The sequence below is a fragment of the Spermophilus citellus genome (genome assembly GCF_964194105.1).
Source record: "Spermophilus citellus genome assembly, chromosome: 4".
NCBI classification, from domain to species: domain Eukaryota; kingdom Metazoa; phylum Chordata; class Mammalia; order Rodentia; family Sciuridae; genus Spermophilus; species Spermophilus citellus.
In genome coordinates this window covers 228,922,152-228,929,252 of record NC_138185.1, presented here as the reverse complement: position 1 = coordinate 228,929,252, position 7,101 = coordinate 228,922,152, and the positions used below count along the sequence as shown (strand labels likewise).

At 62.3% G+C, this 7,101-nt stretch overlaps 1 pseudogene across 1 annotated transcript; it reads left to right on the top strand.

The window, feature by feature from the left end:
• Positions 1 to 1,771: 1,771 nt before the first annotated feature.
• LOC308648321 (regucalcin-like) lies at positions 1,772 to 6,820 on the top strand (annotated as a pseudogene). The gene is made up of 5 exons: positions 1,772 to 1,933; positions 3,720 to 3,902; positions 4,426 to 4,640; positions 5,076 to 5,207; positions 6,231 to 6,820. The product of its transcript is annotated as a regucalcin-like (transcript).
• The last annotated feature ends 281 nt before the right edge of the window (positions 6,821 to 7,101 follow it).

The window sequence follows — 7,101 nt, the reverse complement described above, 5'->3', positions numbered from 1 at the left end:
GACAGCTGGACCAAGGGAAGTGGAGAAGGGTGAGTGCCTGGCGTCCTGTTGTGGGGTCACGGGGACATGACAACTGGTTTGGTGCCAGGGCCCCTGGAATGTGGGAGCAAAGGGCGTGTGGGGCTCTGTGCCCCCACAGTGTGTCTCAGGGAGAGCTAGGTCTTGGCTGCATAGAGGCCACTACCCTGTCTGCAGCCAGAGGAACCCTTGGTGTGGGCCTGCAAGAGAGCAGCACCTCCTGCCAAAATCCTCTCCTTGGGGAGTATCCTGGCAATCCTGCTGGCAGAAAGCGGTGGTGGCAGGAGAAGCGCAGGGTCCCTGGCACCACTGTACTCAGTGGAGTGGCACGTGGGCAGAGGCCTCTGAAGGAGCCTACAGGAGGCTGGGGGAGTGACGCCCAGACCATCTCGGAGGGCGGAGGAAGACGCGGGGAGGGACTCTGGTGCCTGTGAAAGTTTGGGTGCCATGGCCAGGTGTGTGAGGCTGGGTAGGGTCAGCAAGTGAAGCTCGGAGATCAGCAGTCGGTTCTTTACAGGATGCCTGTGGGTAGAGCCCTGCCCAGCGCCCCATTTGCCTGCCCAGGGATCCCCGTGCCTCCCCAGCGCCCCCTCTAGGCCTGCTGGGCCAAGACTGTGCTCCCTGTGAGCCTGCCTGGGTGAGCCCTGTGGACTCCCAGTTGCAAGAGGGTGCTCTTCTGCAGTAGGAGAGGAGCACAGTGTCTCGCTGCCCAGGGAAGCACCTGTGCGAGGTGAGAACCCAGGAGGGCTGGGGAGCCGAATGGTCGGCCCTAAGGGGAAGTCTCAGGGATGCCTGGTGGGGCTCTGGCCGCGACCTGGGAGGCTCTCTATGGAAGCAAGGTCCTAAGGGCTGCTGCTTCTCCTACTCCAATGCAGAGAGCACAGGGCAACTCCTGCAACTGCTACCTTGGCTCTGCAGGACAGAACAAGTGACATACCACCGTCTAGGGCTCTGTTGGTTTGGTGAAGCACAGAGGGAGGGATGAGGGAGGGGAGGGCGGAAGACAGTTGGTGCTCTCACTTGGTGGACCCTTCAGCCTGAGTGCAGTGGAGTCCCAAGGAGCTGAGGGAGCAGGACAGGATGAGGGCTGAGGAGCATGTGAGCCGCCCCAGTATGGGAGCCCTGGGCTGCTGGGCCTCCTGGTGCCAAACAAGAAGGGCCCTGTGAACTGAGTCCCACCAAGGGCAGGCGTGGCACAGCAACCCAATTAACAGGAGCATTAGAAGTGAGCCCTTCTGGGGGAGAGGTCTCCTGGGCAGAGTGGCCAGGGTGTGTGCTCGGGAGCCAGCCACCTGCAGATCGCACCCCACCCCAGCCTCTGAGCCGGGCCCACCTGGACAGTGGCTCAGCTTAGCAGCCCCTGCTTCCCAGGCTGTAGCTGGGGGTCCTGGAAGGTGGAGAAGTAGTGGGCACACTGTGCCACCAGAAGGAAAGGGCACAGGGACTCCTGGAACCTTGCCAGGGAGTGCCTCTTCAAGTGACAGGGCACCTGCATGTTCTGTCCATATCTTGGTTCATGCAGGGTGCCAGGTGGCAGAGGAGCCAGGAGGGGCACAGGCTTGGCTGGGTCCTTCTCTGCATCGCCATGTCTGCCTGGGTGAGGCTTCATGAGCAGAAGAGGCTGTCCTTGAGACCACAGGATGTGTCACACATCTGGGAGCGCCCAGCCTGAATAGTCCAGCAGCCCTCACCCGATGACCAGGAGAATGGGACAGGGAACAGGGCACTCACAGCCCTGTCATCCTCCCAGGCCATGGCATCCCCCAGGATTGAGACTGTCATCAGGGAGAGGTACAGGATGGGGGAGTGTCCCGTGTGGGAAGAGGAGACCAGGCAGCTGGTGTATGTGGACATCAACGCCAGGACTGTGTGCCAGTGGAACCCAACTCTGGGGAGGTGTAGGCCATAGGCCTGAGTAAGTGGACCTGGGGGCTGCAGATGTTGGGCCTGAGGAAGTGGGCCTGGGGCTATACACTGTGGGTCACAGTAAGTGTGGGTCTGGGGGCTGGAGACGTTGGGCCAGAGTAAGTGGATCTGGGGGCTGCAGATGGTGGGCCTGGGGCTACACACTGTGGGCCACAGTAAGTGTGGGTCTGGGGGCTGGAGATGTTGGGCCAGAGTAAGTGGGCCTGAGGAAGTAGGTCTGGGACCAGCAGACAGTGGACCTGAGGAAGTGAGTCTGGGGGCTACAGACTGTGGGCCTGAGGAAGTAGGCCTGGGGGCTGTAGATGGTGGGTCAGAGGAAGTAGGCCTGAGGGCTGCAGATGGTGGGTCAGAGGAAGTGGGCCTGGGGCTGCAGACTGTGGGCCAGAGGAAGTGGGGATGGGGCTGCAGATGGAGGGCCAGAGGAAGTGGGTCTGAGGGCTGTAGACCGTGGGCCAGAGGAAGTGGGCCTGGGGGCTTCAGACAGTGGGTCTGGGGCTGCAGAACGTGGTCCTGAGGAAGGGGGCCTGGGGTCTGCAGACAGGGCCAGAGGAAGTGGGGATGGGGCTGCAGATGGAGGGCCAGAGGAAGTGGGTCTGGGGGCTGCAGAATGTGGGTCTGGGGGCTGCAGAACGTGGTCCTGAGGAAGTGTGGGTCCCCTGGAGCTCCAGTTGTTCCTGGGGAGGGAGCTGTGAGACCATCCTATGTGCCCAGGGGCCCATTCCCCTGAGGTCCTGGGGCTCCTTTAGCTATGAAGCTGTCCTGCCTGCCCATGGCCCGTGTCCCCTGAGGTCCTAGGGCTTCTTGGTACCTTTGTCATAGGTGTCCAGCATCACTCATGGCCTGAGGGTTGCAGGGGCCCAGCCGGGGCACCTGCTTGCTCAGCACCTGGCTGCCTGCTCTGGAGCCCCTGGAGTGTGGGCTGTCACACCCTGGGCACAGGACAGACCGTGGGGGTGGGAAGTCCTGGTGTACAGGATGGACCAAAGATGGGCTCGCTGTTCTCCAGACAAAGTCCTGGAAACGCTGACATCCTCCTGGCGGCTGTGTGGAGCCCACGCCTGGCTCTGACCCCGGGTTGTGCCACACACGCACCTGTCCTGACTCAGGAGCCAGGGTGGGGGTGACTGTGCTTTTTCCAGGCTCATGTGTGTGCGTGGACCCACACACCTGGGTGGTATCTGTGTCCGTGGGGCTTACACACCTATGTGGCTGACGACCCCTGTAAGCTCACACACCTGTGTGGCTGATGACCCCTATGGGCTCACACACCTGAGAGTTACCTTTGTGTCTGTGGGACTTGCACACCTGTGTGGCTGATGACCCCTGTGGGCCTTCTGAGGAGCAAAAGCAGCACTCTGGGAGCGTCCTCCACTCACCCTCACCCTGCCCAAGGGCAAGTGCCACTGTCCCCCTTGCAGATCAGGGCTGGCCCAAAGTCTGTGTCTGGCCTCAGGTATGCTCCTGTGGAGCCTGCCCCAGGTCCAGCGGTCCTACCCGAGGACTCAGGGGCACCCGCGGCTCTCACACTGGCACTGATGGCCCTGCAGGCAGGCTCAGCAGCCTCCAGTCCCATCTAGAGGCCCTGTGGTGGCCGTTGTGGGGAGGGGGGCGCAGAGAGGTGGTCCACGCAGGCCCAGCAGGACTGGTCCTGTGCTGAGCCGTGCTCTGTGCCCTGACGGTGCCTCCCAGCAGAAGCCCCATGGGTGGGGTGGCACTGTCTCCTGGAGAAGCAGCAGCTGGGCCACCCTGCTGTCCTGTATCCTCTGTCCTCCCAGGAGACTCTGGTGGCTGTGTGGCTCTGTGCACAGTAGGCAGCTACATGGTGGCTTCTGGTACCTGCCTTGGCCTCCTGGACTGGGAGACGGGGCAGGTGGAGTGGGCGGCCTGGCTGGACCATGACAAGCCCCACAACAGGTTCAATGATGGGAAGGTCGACCCCACTGGGAGGTTTGAGGCAGGTGAGCTGCTGAAAGGACTGGCTGTGGCCCGGTTAGCCGAAGGTGGCCCAGGCCACCTGGAGAGTCTGTCATCATGGCAGGTGCCAGCTTTTTGGGGACCTCAGGAGCTCTCCCCAGTGCTGGCAAGCAGCACCCGAGGTTATGCAGGTGCTGGGCAGCCCACAGATTCCCTCCCGCTCCAAAGCCCACGGCTTTCATGTAATTCTTCCTGGGTCCCTGCCCAGAGAGGACCCTGGGAGGGTCAAAGCCGCCAGGGTGGAGCAGCGGCCAGGGCTGCTGGCCAGAGGCCATTCACGTGCAGCTGAGGGCCCTGCACCTCTGCCTGAGCAGGCCTCTTCCCAGGTAGAACATCTCTGGGGTGCCCCCTTCGCCCAGCACAGAGGCTCATTCACAGATGCTGCCTGAGGGCCATCCTGCCTGCTGTACCCCAACTGAGGGTGACCACAGCTCTCTGCCCAGCACGTCTGTGTGGGGTGGACAAGGCAGGTTGGGGTGCTGCCCACTGACCTTCCACTCTCTTCAGGCACCATGCCAGAGGTGTCCGCTCCAGGAGTGTGGGAGCCGGGGCAGGGCTCCCTGTATACACTCTACGCTGACCACTCTGTGATCAGACAGCTGGATCAGCTGGGCATCCCAATGGGCTGGACTGGTCCCTGGACCACCTCACTCTCTACCACATGGACAGCCTGGTCTACTCTGTGCAGGCCTATGACTACAACGTGCAGACAGGAGGCCTGGGTAGGGGCCTCCCTGGCCAGTCCCCCACGCGCTCCCCAGGTGAAGGCCTCCATGGCCAGTTCCCCACACCCTCCCTAAGGTATGGGCCTCCATGGCCAGTCCCCCATACCTTCCCTGGGGTAGGAGCCTCTATGGCCAGCCACCCACACTCTCCCCAGGTGGGGTCCTCCGTGGCCAGACCCCCACATCCTCCCTGGAGTAGGGGCCTCCGTGGCCAGCACCACAAGCCCTCCCTGGGTGGGGCCTCCCGTAGCCAGTCCCCCACACCCTCCCCGGGGGGGAGCCTTTGTGGCCAGTCCCCCCACATCCTCCCGAGTCCCCTCCTGGGGTCCCAGATGCACCACCAGGTCTGTAACTCCCTCCCATGGTTGAGGCCATGCAACATGACCTCCTGGTCTGGGCTGTGAGGGGCCACGTGCCTCTGTCCTGCCGCAGCAAACCCATGGCTGGTGTGCCAGCTGGAGCCAGAGCAAGGAATGCCAGATGGGCTGTGCATGGACACCACAGGGACACTTTGAGTGGCCTGCATTGAGGGAGGCAAGGTGATCCGCATGGACCCTGACACAGGTGTGTGCACAGGGCAGTCAGTCAAGCAGGGGCCATGGGGTGCTCTGTGCTATGGTGTTCAGGGTCCAGGAGTGGGAAGGCAGCACCACATGCTTGTCCAGCTACAGGGCGACCTGTGCAGATGGCGGGAGTGCCAGGATGGCCGCTCAGCACTTGGCCAGTGTAGGGAACACTGGGGCTGATGTAGAAAATGACCACAAACCAGCGTTGAAAACCACAGGACCTTGTCCTGTCCCACCCTGGAGGGTGGAGGCTGGACCAGGGTCCCAGGCTGAGCTCCCTGCACAGGCTCTAAGGAGACTCCTCCTGCATCTCCCAGCTTCTGGGCTCCAGGTGGCCCTGGCTGGTGGCCCCTCAGTCCAGTCTCTGCCTCCGTCTCCAAGGGGCTCCTCCTCCTTCACAGGCTGAGGAACCCCACCTTCCAATGCAGCTCAAGCCAGGCCTCCGTCCCTGGGGTCGGGCCAGGCTCAGCTCTGGCAGGGCACTCCCCACCTGACCTCTGTTCACAGCTGACAATAAATGTGGCCACCTCAATGTCATCTCTGCAGCTGCTGCCCTGGGATGTGCCCCCCTGGACTGCCCCATGCTCTGTCCAGTGTCACCCATCTTCAGGGTCTGTGTCCCCTCTTCTGTGTCTTGGGAGATCACGGCCATTGCATGAGGGCCACCTGACCCAGGAGGAGCCCATCTCAGGACCCTTCACTAATGACCTCTGCAGAGACCCGGTTACCACACCAGGTCCCACTCACAGGTTCTGGGGTGCAAATGTGGACAGGACTCACCTCTTACAATGGTGTCCAGCTCCCTCCAGGAGCCTGGCCTCTCCAGCTCCTGGGCTCCAGGTGGCCCTGCTGACCCCTGCAGTCCATGAGTCAGGGCAGAGTTGGGGATCAAGTGCTGCAGGTGCCAGGCAGAACCAGTAGGCCCAGGACCCCACTGGGGAGTGGGCACTGTCAGGTCACCTTTGTTCCTGCAGCAGGTGGGTGGCTGGGCTCCAGGGACGTACCTGAGCTTTATTCACAGGGATGCGGCTGTGCACCCTGGAGATGCCAGTGTTCAGGTTGATGTCCTGCTGCTTCCAGGGTGGGGGGGCTGACTACCCCGGCTTGTGCGTGACCTCTGAAGTGGACAGCCTGAGTCCAAAGCAGCTGTTGCGGGAGCTGCAGGCAGGACACGTCTTCAAGGTCAGTGGGGTCTCCCTGCCAGGGTCAGCTTGGCTGCCAGCCACGTCTGCTCAGCCAGGTGTAACGCATCTTGACCTCAGGGACCGGAGTATGCTTGGCAACATCCATGGGGACATCTGTCCACCTGGAAAACAGCCCTCCCGAGGCCCCACGTGCCCTGCTGTGCACAGAGACATTTACAGGAAGTATAGGAAGCTGGCGTGGCTGGCACTGCCATGGCTGGCACTGCCAGGAGACTCAGCCGCGCCCAGGGACTCACCTCCACCCTCTCCTCCTGCAGGTCATGGGCCTGGGGGTGAGAGGCCTTGCGTTCTGCCACTTCACTGGCTGAGGAACCCCACCTTCCAATGCAGCTCACACCAGGCCTCCGTCCCTGGGGTTGGGCCAGGCTCAGCTCTGGCGGGGTGCTCCTCGCCTGACCGCTGTTAACAGCTGACAATAAATGTGGCCACCTCACTGTCATCTCTGCAGCTGCTGCCCTGGGATGTGGTCCCTCCCCCCAGGACTGTCCCATGCTATGTCCAGTGTCACCCAGCTTCAGCTTGTAATGGCCCCGTGTGTTCTCCAAGGTCCCCACGAGTCACCTGCACTCTGCAGAACATGTGGCCACACTGGTATCTCTGAGGTTGGCCTCTCTGCCTCCACTTGGTGCTGGGTCACTGAGAGCAGGATCCTGAGCATGGGCTGTAGCTGTGCTGGACGTGCACAAG